This window comes from Staurois parvus, unplaced genomic scaffold, assembly GCF_062004578.1.
Source record: "Staurois parvus isolate SC_StPar_1 unplaced genomic scaffold, SC_StPar_1.0 ptg000531l, whole genome shotgun sequence".
NCBI lineage: Eukaryota > Metazoa > Chordata > Amphibia > Anura > Ranidae > Staurois > Staurois parvus.
In genome coordinates, this window is record NW_028318327.1 from 30,434 (window position 1) to 46,615 (window position 16,182).

The window sequence follows — 16,182 nt, forward strand, 5'->3', positions numbered from 1 at the left end:
AGTGTCTTCTTCTATTGTATGACTTTGGAGTCATTAGGCAGCCTTTACTTTGTAAATTGGCATTAGGAATTATTTAAATTGTCTTATTTATGACCTCTGTACTAATTGCATTTCTCCAAATGTTTGATCAGTGCTCAGCAGAAAGCAAAACATCCATGGAGGGTGCATTGGCCTCCATCTACCCTCTCTGTCTACCCACCAGTGTTTATTTGCCTAGAAAGGCTATATGTAAATGATTAAAAGAAAACAAACGCAGTTTAATGTAGTGCACTTAGCTGGGAGTTCAGTAAACAACTTTTTCCGGTGAAGAAGACTCAGTCTTATCTGGCTCATAAATTAAGGCGAGGTCCCCCCATTCAAACACTGGCAGCCATTCATCAGACACAAAGCAGGCTTGTACAACAAGCTGACAATCGCTTATCTGCCACTTATCTGCAGGATTACAGTTTATTAGGGGATTCAAGGTGATGTCTGAGCAGTGGCTGCTGTTTGAAGTCAGGAAAAAGTGAATGACTCCCCCCCCCCCTATTCTGAGGGCCTCAGCAACGCCCCTTAGCAGATCACAACAAAGGGAACCATTCAGTTGAGTGCTAATGAATTATAATGATCAGTTAATAGAAGACAGTAGAGGTGAAATTAGCAAATAATTAAGACTAGAATAGATAATTGCTAATAATTACTATAGGTTCAAGGTAACCTAATGCTGTCTGAAGACTAGTAAAGCTGACCATACACTAAAACATACATAAATTACTCCACCCATGTTAGAGCACAGATTAACAAATCCATGGCAGCTGCTAAATTACTCAAACAGCAGCTGCCTCTGATTGGATGTTTGGGCAAAATTCTTCCAGAAGGCTCTTACAACAAAAATTGATTGTATGGGCCTACAGGGTCACCCACTAAGCAAATTTCAGCCGGTTGCTCAGAAACTGGCCAAAGATCAGCATTAAAGAGGGAGTAAACTCCCACTGGACACTTGTACCTACAGGTGAGCCTATAATAAAGCTTATCTGTAGGTACAAGGCCAGGGGCGGACTGACAATTCATGGGGCCCCCGGGCAATAGGGGATCATGGGGCCCCTGTGTCCTTGCCCAAAATCAAAAAACCCTATAAAAAAGGTACCAGGGGCATCCCATGGGGCCCCCTACTGACCCCGGGCTGCCCGAGTTTCCAAATGGTCAGTCCGCCCCTGTACAAGGCATATCTCCTGAACATGTACCGTTTAGGAGATATTCAGTGTCCCTGCAGCTGGTGACATTTCCGGCACATGCGTCTTGAAGGAACTGTGCTGTTCCTTCAGAGCTCTGTACCATGACTGAGGCTCCTGCATGTATGCGTGACATCACCGTGGCTGGGGCAATCAAGCGACCAGAGCCTGCGAACCCTGAAGGAGGACCAGGTGAAGATGTAAGCCCTGTCAGCAATGACAACTTGCCGCTAGAGGGCTTTGTTCTAAGGTAAGTCTTCTGTAATGTGCTAGTATGCGATGTACAGTATATTAGTCACATTATGACATTAACTTGCAGGGAGGAAATTTTTTAGTTTACTAGCACTTTAACAAAAGATCTTTCTACAAAAATGCATGTTGCATTGGCCCCCAGGTAGGTCAATTTGCCATAGGCAACCTTGGCTAGGGAGTGTTGACTAGTATCATGGAGGTGTCTACAAAGTGGTCAGTTCACCATTTCCTTGGGTTGATGGTTGGAGTGCACAGTAAGCGTCTTTTCTCCAAAGAAAATATCCTGAAACATGTAGATCAGCACTTCTTCAACAATGTATTCAAAAATAACTTTTATTTTAAATTGTTACAGTATAACCATTAAGGTTATGTCTGGAAGGGACTATAGCAATTAAAAAGCCCTCAGTCTAATCAGTGCATAGGACAGTAAAGCCTTCCTACAACTGGTCCCATTCTATCACATATCACAAAAATATGATGGTTGCTCCTTATTGCAGGACAGTTGGCAACGGCATGCAAATCACTGTTTTATTTATTTATTACAGTTACTTAAAGAGCGTCGCCAATTTACGCAGCGATTTACATAACTATTATACATTCACATAAGTTCCTGCCACCAAGGAGCTTACAAACTAAAGTCCCTAACTCACATTCATACATATACAAGGGCCAATTTAGACACAAGCAACTTAACCTACCAGCATGTCTTTGAAATGTGGCCCAGGGAGAACATTCAAAATACATGCAGGTAGTGCCATGTTTGGGATGCGTACTGGCGACCCTAGTGCTGCTGGTTATAGTGAAAATATAGCCTAATATTGCAGAGCCATTTATTCCAAACTGCATACAACTGTTCAAGGCTATGTGACCATCATCAGTGCATCATCACTTTATCTTCAATGGAGTAGGGTTTGGGACCCAACAAGACAGTATTTATATATTTATTTCAGGTACATATATAGTGCCGTCAATTTACGCAGCGCTTTACATATATATTGTACATTCACATCAGTCCCTAACCCTCAAGGGATGTACAATCTAAGGTCCCTAACTCACATTCATACATACACATACTAGGGCCAATTTAGACAGGATCCAATTCACCTACCAGCAGGTCTTTGAAGTGTGGGAGGAAACCCATGCAGGCACAGGGAGAACATGCAAACTCCAGGCAGGTGGTGCCGTGGTTGGGATTTGAACCAATGACCCTAGGACTGCCAGGCAGAAGTGCTAACGTTTTAGCCACTGTGCTGCCCCTTATAACCATACTCCTTCCTCAAGAGCAGCGGTTCTCAACCTGGGGGTCGCGACCCCTTCGGGGGTCGAACGACCATTTCACAGGGGTCGCCTAAGACCATCGGAAAACACATATTTCCGATGGTCTTAGGAACCGAGACACCGCTCCTGTTTCAGGCGATCTGTGGGCGGGATGATATGCTGCCCCTGTAACCTGGCCACACCTCCGGGATCACTCAACAGCTCCGCCTCCTCGCCGCTGATTGGCCACCGGAACTGTAGCTCAGGAGAGGCACACAGGCGGCCAATCACCGGCGAGGAAGTGGAGCTTGGAGAGGAGGAGCCGAGCGGCAGCGCGCGGAGATCGAAGAAGATCGAGGGAGCTGCAGGAGCGAGTGAAGAGAGAGGCCAGAGAAGGAAGACAGCTGACAGGTAAGTGCAAATTTTGCTGCTGCAGCCAGGTATGCAGGCTGTAGATGGGAGAGAGAGAGAGTGAGCCCAGGCTGGAGCAGGGGTCAGCAAGGTAAGTATCATTGGTGTCAGTGGGAGGAATAGTGCCCCATCATTTGTGTCACTAATACCAACGATGGGGCACTATTCCTCCCCCCACTGACACCAACGATGGGGCACTATTCCTCCCCCCATTGACACCAACGATGGGGCACTATTCCTCCCCCCACTGACACCAACGATGGGGCACTATTCCTCCCCCCACTGACACCAACGATGGGGCACTATTCCTCCCCCCACTGACACCAACGATGGGGCACTATTCCTCCCCCCACTGACACCAACGATGGGGCACTATTCCTCCCAATGACACCAATGATGGGGCACTATTCCTCCCCCCACTGACACCAACGATGGGGCACTATTCCTCCCCCCACTGACACCAACGATGGGGCACTATTCCTCCCACTGACACCAATGATGGGGCACTATTCCTCCCACTGACACTAATGATGGGGCACTATTCCTCCCACTGACACCAATGATGGGGCACTATTCCTGCCACTGACACCAATGATGGGGCACTATTCCTCCCACTGACACCAATGATGGGGCAGTATTCCTCCCAATGACACCCACAATGGGGCACTATTCCTCCCACTGACACCCACAATGGGGCACTATTCCTCCCACTGACACCCACAATTGGGCACTATTCCTCCCACTGACACCAATGATGGGGCACTATTCCTCCCACTGACACCAATGATGGGGCACTATTCCTCCCACTGACACCAATGATGGGGCACTATTCCTCCCAATGACACCCACAATGGGGCACTATTCCTCCCACTGACACCCACAATGGGGCACTATTCCTCCCACTGACACCAATGATGCGGCAGTATTCCTCCCACTGACACCAATGATGGGGCAGTATTCCTCCCACTGACACCAATGATGGGGCACTATTCCTCCCACTGACACCAATGATGGGGCACTATTCCTCCCACTGACACCAATGATGGGGCACTATTCCTCCCACTGACACCAATGATGGGGCACTATTCCTCCCACTGACACCAATGCTGGGGCACTATTCCTCCCACTGACACCAATGATGAGGCACTATTCCTCCAACTGACACCAATGATGGGGCACTATTCCTCCCACTGACACCCACAATGGGGCACTATTCCTCCCACTGACACCCACAATGAGGCACTATTCCTCCCACTGACACCAATGATGGGGCAGTATTCCTCCCACTGACACCAATGATGGGGCAGTATTCCTCCCACTGACACCAATGATGGGGCACTATTCCTCCCACTGACACCAATGATGGGGCACTATTCCTCCCACTGATACCAATGATGGGGCACTATTCCTCCCACTGACACCAATGATGGGGCACTATTCCTCCCACTGACACCAATGATGAGGCACTATTCCTCCCAATGACACCCACAATGGGGCACTATTCCTCCCAATGACACCCACAATGGGGCACTATTCCTCCCACTGACACCCACAATGGGGCACTATTCCTCCCACTGACACCAATGATGGGGCACTATTCCTCCCACTGACACCAATGATGGGGCACTATTCCTCCCACTGACACCAATGATGGGGCACTAGTCCTCCCACTGATACCAATGATGGGGCACTATTCCTCCCACTGACACCAATGATGGGGCACTATTCCTCCCACTGACACCAATGATGGGGCACTATTCCTCCCACCGATACCAATGATGGGGCACTGTTCCTCCCACCGATACCAATGATGGGGCACTATTCCTCCCACTGATACCAATGATGCGGCACTATTCCTCCCACTGATACCAATGATGGGACACTATTCCTCCCACTGATACCAATGATGGGGCACTATTCCTCCCACTGACACCAATGATGGGGCACTATTCCTCCCACTGACACCAATGATGGGGCACTATTCCTCCCAATGACACCCACAATGGGGCACTATTCCTCCCACTGACACCCACAATGGGGCACTATTCCTCCCACTGACACCCACAATTGGGCACTATTCCTCCCACTGACACCAATGATGGGGCACTATTCCTCCCAATGACACCCACAATGGGGCACTATTCCTCCCACTGACACCCACAATGGGGCACTATTCCTCCCACTGACACCAATGATGGGGCAGTATTCCTCCCACTGACACCAATGATGGGGCAGTATTCCTCCCACTGACACCAATGATGGGGCACTATTCATCCCACTGACACCAATGATGGGGCACTATTCCTCCCACTGACACTAATGATGGGGCACTATTCCTCCCACTGACACCAATGATGGGGCACTATTCCTGCCACTGACACCAATGATGGGGCACTATTCCTCCCACTGACACCAATGATGGGGCAGTATTCCTCCCAATGACACCCACAATGGGGCACTATTCCTCCCACTGACACCCACAATGGGGCACTATTCCTCCCACTGACACCCACAATTGGGCACTATTCCTCCCACTGACACCAATGATGGGGCACTATTCCTCCCACTGACACCAATGATGGGGCACTATTCCTCCCACTGACACCAATGATGGGGCACTATTCCTCCCAATGACACCCACAATGGGGCACTATTCCTCCCACTGACACCCACAATGGGGCACTATTCCTCCCACTGACACCAATGATGGGACACTATTCCTCCCACTGACACCAATGATGGGGCAGTATTCCTCCCACTGACACCAATGATGGGGCACTATTCCTCCCACTGACACCAATGATGGGGCACTATTCCTCCCACTGACACCAATGATGGGGCACTATTCCTCCCACTGACACCAATGATGGGGCACTATTCCTCCCACTGACACCAATGATGAGGCACTATTCCTCCAACTGACACCAATGATGGGGCACTATTCCTCCCACTGACACCCACAATGGGGCACTATTCCTCCCACTGACACCCACAATGGGGCACTATTCCTCCCACTGACACCAATGATGGGGCAGTATTCCTCCCACTGACACCAATGATGGGGCAGTATTCCTCCCACTGACACCAATGATGGGGCACTATTCCTCCCACTGACACCAATGATGGGGCACTATTCCTCCCACTGATACCAATGATGGGGCACTATTCCTCCCACTGACACCAATGATGGGGCACTATTCCTCCCACTGACACCAATGATGAGGCACTATTCCTCCCAATGACACCCACAATGGGGCACTATTCCTCCCAATGACACCCACAATGGGGCACTATTCCTCCCACTGACACCAATGATGGGGCACTATTCCTCCCACTGACACCAATGATGGGGCACTATTCCTCCCACTGACACCAATGATGGGGCACTAGTCCTCCCACTGATACCAATGATGGGGCACTATTCCTCCCACTGACACCAATGATGGGGCACTATTCCTCCCACTGACACCAATGATGGGGCACTATTCCTCCCACCGATACCAATGATGGGGCACTGTTCCTCCCACCGATACCAATGATGGGGCAGTATTCCTCCCACTGATACCAATGATGGGGCACTATTCCTCCCACTGATACCAATGATGCGGCACTATTCCTCCCACTGATACCAATGATGGGACACTATTCCTCCCACTGATACCAATGATGGGGCACTATTCCTCCCACTGACACCAATGATGGGGCACTATTCCTCCCACTGACACCAATGATGGGGCACTATTCCTCCCAATGACACCCACAATGGGCACTATTCCTCCTACTGACACCCACAATGGGGCACTATTCCTCCCACTGACACCCACAATTGGGCACTATTCCTCCCACTGACACCAATGATGGGGCACTATTCCTCCCAATGACACCCACAATGGGGCACTATTCCTCCCACTGACACCAATGATGGGGCACTATTCCTCCCACTGACACCAATGATGGGGCAGTATTCCTCCCACTGACACCAATGATGGGGCAGTATTCCTCCCACTGACACCAATGATGGGGCACTATTCCTCCCACTGACACCAATGATGGGGCACTATTCCTCCCACTGACACCAATGATGGGGCACTATTCCTCCCACTGACACCAATGATGGGGCACTATTCCTCCCACTGATACCAATGATGGGGCACTATTCCTCCCACTGACACCAATGATGGGGCACTATTCCTCCCACTGACACCAATGATGAGGCACTATTCCTCCCACTGACACCCACAATGGGGCACTATTCCTCCAACTGACACCAATGATGGGGCACTATTCCTCCCACTGACACCCACAATGGGGCACTATTCCTCCCACTGACACCAATGATGGGGCAGTATTCCTCCCACTGACACCAATGATGGGGCAGTATTCCTCCCACTGACACCAATGATGGGGCACTATTCCTCCCACTGATACCAATAATGGGGCACTATTCCTCCCACTGACACCAATGATGGGGCACTATTCCTCCCACTGACACCAATGATGAGGCACTATTCCTCCCAATGACACCCACAATGGGGCACTATTCCTCCCAATGACACCCACAATGGGGCACTATTCCTCCCACTGACACCCACAATGGGGCACTATTCCTCCCAATGACACCCACAATGGGGCACTATTCCTCCCACTGACACCCACAATGGGGCACTATTCCTCCCACTGACACCAATGATGGGGCACTAGTCCTCCCACTGATACCAATGATGGGGCACTATTCCTCCCACTGACACCAATGATGAGGCACTATTCCTCCCACTGACACCAATGATGGGGCACTATTCCTCCCACCGATACCAATGATGGGGCACTGTTCCTCCCACCGATACCAATGATGGGGCACTATTCCTCCCACTGATACCAATGATGGGGCACTATTCTTCCCACTGACACCAATGATGGGGCACTATTCCTCCCACTGATACCAATGATGGGGCACTATTCCTCCCACTGATACCAATGATGCGGCACTATTCCTCCCACTGATACCAATGATGGGACACTATTCCTCCCACTGATACCAATGATGGGGCACTATTCCTCCCACTGACACCAACGATGGGACACTATTCCTCCCACTGACACCAATGATGGGACACTATTCCTCCCACTGATACCAATGATGGGGCACTATTCCTCCCACTGACACCAACGATGGGACACTATTCCTCCCACTGACACCAACGATGGGGCACTATTCATCCCACTGATACCAACGATGGGACACTATTCATGCCACTGACATCAGTGATGGGGCGCTAGTCCTCCCACTGCAAAATTACAGTTATGAAGTAGCAACGAAAATAATTTTATGGTTGGGGGTCACCACAACATGAGGAACTGTATTAAGGGGTCGCGGCATTAGAAAGGTTGAGAACCACTGCTCAAGAGGTTGCTGGGGCTTCTTGAGCTGTGGTTGATTAACTTCCCATTGGATGGTGTCTGCATGGTTCCGGCTCCAACGCCATTGAGCAGAACTAATGGCGGGACACCAATTATCTTTTTAGATGTCTGTAAATGATATTCTTCCCACTGACTCCAATTTAATTTATTTTAGCAGGGGTTCCCTAAGACCTGAAAATTATTTCAAGGGTTTCTTTGGTGTAAAAAGGTTGAGAAAGGCTCTTTCAAACAGTGTGTAGCACAATAAAGTCTTCTTGCAACAGAAGATATTCACATCTCTCATTCCATCACATAATCCAGACATAAGAGGTCTATTCCTTGTTTCAGGACAGTGGTATGAGACAGCGTATGTAAATCATTGCTTTTTGCCCTTCTGGCCAGATGCACATGCAGTACCACTGATGTATAGTGCAATTATAACTTTAAATAATTTAAAGCATTTTGGCAAAAAGACCAGTTACAGAAAGTCACGTGTTTTGAACTTGCAAGGTCTTGTTCACACCAACCAATGCATTAATCCCCATTACTGTTTTTTTTAAAAACTATTTTAAATATATGCAAACATTTAGTTATATATGGACACTCCTACATCTTCATTGTCACCATCCCTTGGCTACCATTAAAAAACATATAAACCTTTGGGATTTTTAAGGTGCAAAACAAAAATAAATAATTAAAAATTAACAGTTTATTAATGTAATTAAAAGTCCATTCAATTTAAAAACAATTAGAAAGGCTTCACAATTGCATGCAGCTTTACTGCTTGAATTATACAACAAAACAATATAGCCATTTATAATCAAATAATTGATTAGAAATGGCTATATTGTATTGTATATTTTTTTCTTTGTTATTGCTAATTTTGTACTTTTAACACAATTCTAGACTGTTAGCGGGTACTTTATCCCTGAAGAAGCACAGGGTGGGCGAAACATGTTGGGATCTTATGTCTGCATACCACTAAAAAAGGCAAGCTGCATGTGATCGTGAAGCCTTTGTAATTGTTTTTAAATTGAATGGACTTTTAATTACATTAATAAACTGTTCATTTTTAATTATTTAGTTTTGTTTTGCACCTTAAAAATCCCAAAGCTTTCTGGTAATTTTATGTTTGTAGGGATGTGGTGCAATATCTGCCTTGTCAACCACTCATCATAACTTACTTTGTACCATTAACAAATCAGTTGCCTGGGATGGTTTTTCTCAAGTGGTCTCTTTTCTTAAGATAAGGCCATCATCATGTACTGCTGCTCAGCTGACATACATGCACTCTTGGCCAATACTAGAATGTGTTTTTATGCCATGATTATCCTAAAAATCTTTGGATCTTTCAACCACCATTTTTGCCTTTAATCGTCATTACTTGGCCATTAGCGAGTTCTATTCTGACTGTCTCAGAATGGGTTAGTAGGGCATAGCCCAATAAAAGTAAGCAATGCAACCGTAATAAACACTTCTTGTGACAACTGGTCTATACAGTTGGGTAAGAAACAATGTTCAATCATTACCACATATGATGATAAATCTATAACCAGGTATTAATTTTCCTTTGGAGAAAATTGAATTAGGAATTAATTGTGTGTTCACTGATAATTATTGATTAACCATGAACCATGAACTTCGAACAGAGGGGACAATTCACTAAGTGGTATCTTACCGCATCTGAGTATGTGGTAACATACCGCACAGTTACTAAAAACATTCTTTAAAGTTTCTGCTGACAGCTGAATGTAAAAAGAATTGCTGTCATTGCCTGGCAATTAACAAATTAGAAAAAAAGCCCTTTGGGTCTGGTATGGATTTTAAGGGGAACCCCGATGCAAAAATTAAAAAAAATATCATGGGGGTCCTCCCCAAACTCCATACCAGACCATTATCCGAGCATGCAACCCAGCAGGTCAGGAAAGGGGGGCACAAGTGAGTGGACCCCCTCCTGAACCATACCAGGCCACATGCCCTCAACATGGGGGGGGTGCTTTGGGGCAGAAGGGCTCCCTCCCCCCCAAAGCACCTTGTCCCCTTGACAGATTTAGCTCCCATCGATTTCAATGGGGTTCGGGTTTGGCATCTGAACTTCTTTCAAGTAACACCAAACAATGCTTGAACTGATCCCAGGGCAGTTCGGGTCATCCCGTGTCCTAATTTTCACCAAAGATTAAGCAAAGTGAAAACTCAAAGCTTTGCACAGATCTTGATGGAATTTTCTGTGCAGACATCAGCATAGCACTCAGTAAAGATCTGTCTATTGATGCATCAAGTACAATTGTACATTGGAATGTCCATGCAAGCTACAGGAATACATTAACTGAAATGTTGTTTTTTGTGTTTATGCTCATTTTCGTAAAAGCCAATGGGATTGATTTAATAAAACTAAAGAGTGCAAAATATGGTGCAGCTGTGCATGGTAGCCAATCAGCTTCTAACGTCAGCTTGTTCAATTAGGCTTTGACAAAAAAAAACCCTGGAAGCTGATTGGTTTCTATGCAGAGCTGCACCAGATTTTGCACTCTCCGGTTTCAATAAACCATTGACTAATACAAACACCATGGACATACAAGGGTAGATTTACTAAAACTGGTGCACATAGAATCGGGTGCAGCTTTGCATAGTAACCAATCACCGTTAAGGTTTTATTGTCAAAGCTTAACTGAACAAGCTGAAGTTTGAAGCTGATTGGTTACTATACACAGCTGCACTAGATTCTGTGAGCACAAGTTTTATTAAATCTCCCCCACTGCATCTATGAAAAGTCTTCTATTATTATTATTATTATACAGGATTTATATAGAGCCAACAGTTTGCACAGCACTTTACAACATGAAGGTAGACATTACAGTTACAATACAATTCAAGATAGAAGGATATTAGAGCTTACAATCTGGGGAGGGTCAAGAGATACAAAAGTTAATAACTGTGAGGGATGGACTGGTTGGAAGAGTAGAAGATTCCATTATTAGCTGAGGGCAGGATAGGCTTCCCTGAATAGATAGGTTTTCAGAGATCGACTAAAAGTGAACAGAGTAGGCGATAGTCTGATAAATTGGGGTAGAGAATTCCAGAGGATGGATGAGCTGATGGAGAAAATAAAAGTACAGTTGTTATGTAGGGGAAGGATAGGACTCTCTAAGGAGAAGGATTTTCAGGGATTGTCTAAAAGTGGACAGAGTAGGAAATAGTCTAACAGATTGGGGTAGGGAGTTCCATAGGATAGGAGAGGCTAGGGAATCCTGGAGGCTAGCATGAGAGGAGGTGACAGAGAGCTAGAGAGCAGGAGGTCTTTGGAGGAACAAAGAGAACAATTAGGTTGGTATTTGAGACTAAGTTAGTGATGTAGCTGGGGGCTGAGTTGTGGATGCTTTTGTGAGTTGTTGTTAGTATTTTGAATTTAATTCATTGGGTGAGCAGAAGCCAGTGGAGGGATTGGCAGAGAGGGGTGGCAGACACTGAATGGTTGGTAAGGTGGATGAGCCTGGCAGCAGCATTCATGATGGACTGAAAGGGGAATAGCCTATAGCCAATGAGGATGGAGTTGCAGTAGTTGAGGTGAGAGATGACCAGAGATTGATTTAGAAGCTTTGTGGTGTCATTCGTTAGGAAGGGGCATATTTTGAAGATATTGCATAGGTTTAGGTGGCAACTTTGGACAATAATTGGATGTGAGCCCCAGAGTCCAGGGTTACACCTGGTACCTTTGCATATGGGGATTGGTTGATAGTTGTGGCATTGATCTTGATAGAGAAGTCAGGGAAAGGGGCATGCAGGGAAGGAAATATTATGAGCTCAGTTTTGGATAGAATGAGTTTGAGGAAGTGGTGTGACATCCAGGCTGATATGTCTGTTAGTAAATTAGTGATGCATGAAGAGATTCATGGAATGAGCTGAGGGGTAGAACAATTTGGGTGTCATCAGCATAGAAATGGTATTGGAAGCCATAGAAAGCTATCAACTAATCCAGGGAGGAAGTGTAGATCAAGAATAGGGGAGGTCCATGAAGAGAACCTTGGGAGACCCTGATGGAGAAAAGAGGAGAGGAGGTAGAATTGTAACTGATACTGGAGGAGCCGTGGGATAGGTAGAATGAGAACCAGCAAAGAGTTCAGTCATGGAGACCAAAGGAATAGAATTTTTTGAGGAGGAGGTGGTGGTCCATTGTGTCAAAGGCAGCAGAGAGGTCCAGGAGTAGTTTTAGAGTGTTGAGGGAGACATCCAGACTGAAATGAATCTAAAAGGCCGTTCTATCTACTCCAGCTATATTTCTAAGCATTTTTAATAGACCAGAGAATGGTTTCCTTTGCTTTCTGTGTCGGATGATTCCCCCCCCCTGTTCCTGTTCTGGTGACAACAGTAAAACTTTAGATTCCTCATCACTTTCTTGAATGATTCCCCCCCCCCCATTTTTGTTTTGGTGACAACAGTAAAACTTTGGATTCCCCATCACTTTCTTGGATGATTCGCACCCATTCTCATTCTGGTGACAACAGTAAAACTTTGGATTCCCCATCACTTTCTGTCCCTGGAAAGAATTAACAGGAAACATAGCTTAAAGCTACCCAGTGGGTGCACAGAGAGCAATAAAAACCTTGGCAAGTAACAACCCTTTATCACTATCCAAAACTAAGAAGAAGACAAAAAGAAAAACATGCTGCAGCTTTAGAGCATTATGCAAATCTAAACTGTAAACAGAGTACTTTAAATGTTGCATTTTCTTCTTTTTTTTATTTGAATGTATCATAATTGTACACATTAAAATACATAGTATAAATATACCATAAATAAATATAGCTTTCTTTTTCTTCATTGTTTAGCATTTTCTTGAATTGTAAAGGTGTTTATATATCACATAATAATATTGCTAGTAAACAGCAAATTGGTCTTGCAACTAAAATAGTGTTCCAGAAAACTAAATCGAGATTTTTCTTTTTTTTTTCTTTAGTTTGTATTCAATTCATTTTCACCTAAATAAATTCCATTTAATGTCTTTTAATATTTAAAAATCTGTATGCATAACTTGTAACTACAGTGAGGAACAGAAGTATTTGAACACCCTGCGATTTTGCAAGTTCCCCCACTTTAAAATCATGGAGGGGTCTGAAATTCACATTGTAGGTGCATTCCCACTCTGAGAGACAGAATTTAAAAAAAAATCACGAAATCACATTGTATGATTTTTAAAGAATTTATTTGTCTTGCACTGCTGAACATAAGTATTTGAACACCTGAGAAAATCAGTGTTAATATTTGGTACAGAAGCCTTTGTTTGCAATTACAGAGGTCAAACGTTTCCTGTAGTTCTTGACCAGGTTTGCACATACTGCAACAGGGGTTTTGGCCCACTCCTCCACACAGATCTCCTCTAGATCTGTCAGGTTTCGGGGCTGTCGCTGAGCAACACGGAGTTTCAGCTCCCTCCAAAGATGTTCTATTGGATTTAGGTCTGGAGACTGGCTAGGCCACTCCAGAACCTTGATATGCTTCTTATGGAGCCACTCCTTGGTTATCCTGGCTGTGTGTTCGGGTCGTTGTCATGTTGGAAGACCCAGCCACGACCCATCTTCATTGCTCTGACTGAGGGAAGGAGGTTGTTGCTCAAAATCTCACAATAAATGGCCTCATTCATCCTCTCCTTAATACAGTGCAGTCGTCCTGTCCTCTTCGCAGAAAAGCACCCCCAAAGCATGATGTTACCACCCCTATGCTTCACAGTAGGGATGGTGTTCTTGGGATGCAGCTCATCCTTCTTTTTCCTCCAAACATGGCGAGTGAAGTTTAGACCAAAAAGTTCTACTTTGGTCTCATCTGACCACATGACTTTCTCCCATGCCTCCTCTGGATCATCCAGATGGTCATTGGCAAACTTCAGACGGGCCTGGACATGTGATGACTTGAGCAGGGGAACCTTTCGTGCAATGCATGATTTGAAACCATGACGGCGTAGTGTTCTACCGACAGTGACCTTTGAAACTGTGGTCCCAGCTCTCTTCATGTCATTGACCAGCTCCTCCCTTGTAGATCTGGGCTGATTCCCCACCTTTCTTATCATCAGTGATACCCCACGAGGTGAGATCTTGCATGGAGCCCCAGTCCAAGGGAGAATGACAGTCGTCTTTAGCCTCTTCCATTTTCTAACAATTGCTCCAACAGTTGATCTATTTTCACCAAGCTGCTTGACAACTGCCCCGTAGCCCTTTCCAGCCTTGTGGAGGTCCACAATTTTGTCTCTGGTGTCTTTTGACAGCTCTTTGGTCTTGCCCATGGTAGTAGTTGGCGTCTGACTGACTGTGGGGTGGACAGGTGTCTTTAAAGAGCTCAGACAGGTGCTACTAAGTTAGATTAATGAGTGGAGTAGAGGTGGAATTTTTAAAGGCGCAGTAACAGGTCTTTGAGAGCCAGAATTCTTGCTGTTTCTTTAGTGTTCAAATACTTATGTTCAGCAGTGCAAGACAAATAAATTCTTTAAAAATCATACAATGTAATTTCCTGATTTTTTTTTTTAATTCTGTCTCTCAGAGTGGGAATGCACCTACAATGTGAATTTCAGACCCCTCCATGATCTCTAAGTGGGAGAACTTGCAAAATCGCAGGGTGTTCAAATACTTCTGTTCCTCACTGTATATGCATACATAGGGGTATATACTGTATTTGCTAAGTAGCTAAGTACATATTCATACTGTGCTTCTGCTTAGTAGTGCTGTAGAATAATTGTTTCCTACTGATCCTATTAAAGTGGTATTAAACCCAAAGGCAAGCATTTATTATATTGCAGCTTTTCAATGCTTAGATGTGATGTCTGCATTAGTTTTCTTTTTTAGGCTTCCTAATTTCTACTTTCATCTGGCAAACAAGTCAGATAGTCTGTTGTTTTTCAAAAGAACAAGCTCTCTTGTGGATGTATCGGTTACAGGGATGAGACAAACCATTAACCACTGACAGGGATGAGACAAACCATTAACCACTGACAGGGGTGCTTACAATGATCAGATTTTATTTACTGTATTTATGTAAAACCTTTGTTCCATAAGGAAAAAGGGAAAATCTGCTTGCTGAAAATGTTTATAGAGTATTAGCTGGAGTTTGGCTTCAATTTGTAAGTGTATTTAAATCTGCTAGTACATCAAACACTTCCCTACCCCCAGACTGACAATGCTGAAGTACAAATGTGCTCCTTCATCCAGAGTGTGGACACTCTAATACATATGGTGTGTTTCTGGCCAGATCACCAGGAGAAAAAAGGCCCCCAAAAAGAAAACTAATGCAGCCACCACATCTAATGAATAATAAACCGCAATATATTACATTTTTGATTTTGATACCACTTTAACCGCTTAAAGTGATAATAAAGTCCCCTTTTTCACTTACAGGGAATATCTCCTAAACATGCAAGGTTTAGTAAACATTTACATTTGCAGCAGCCGGTGATGTTCTCGACACATGTGCACTGTATGCTATGCCATAATGGTGACTCTTGTGCACATGTGTGTGGTGTATACTAGCACATTATGACATTAACCTGCACAGGGGCTGTTTTTAGAAAGATTTACTGTATTGCTAATGATGGGAAAATCTGCAACAGGGAAGCAGACAGAAATAAAAATCTGACACAGGTTCTAGCCTTCCACTATTCTACTACAAATGG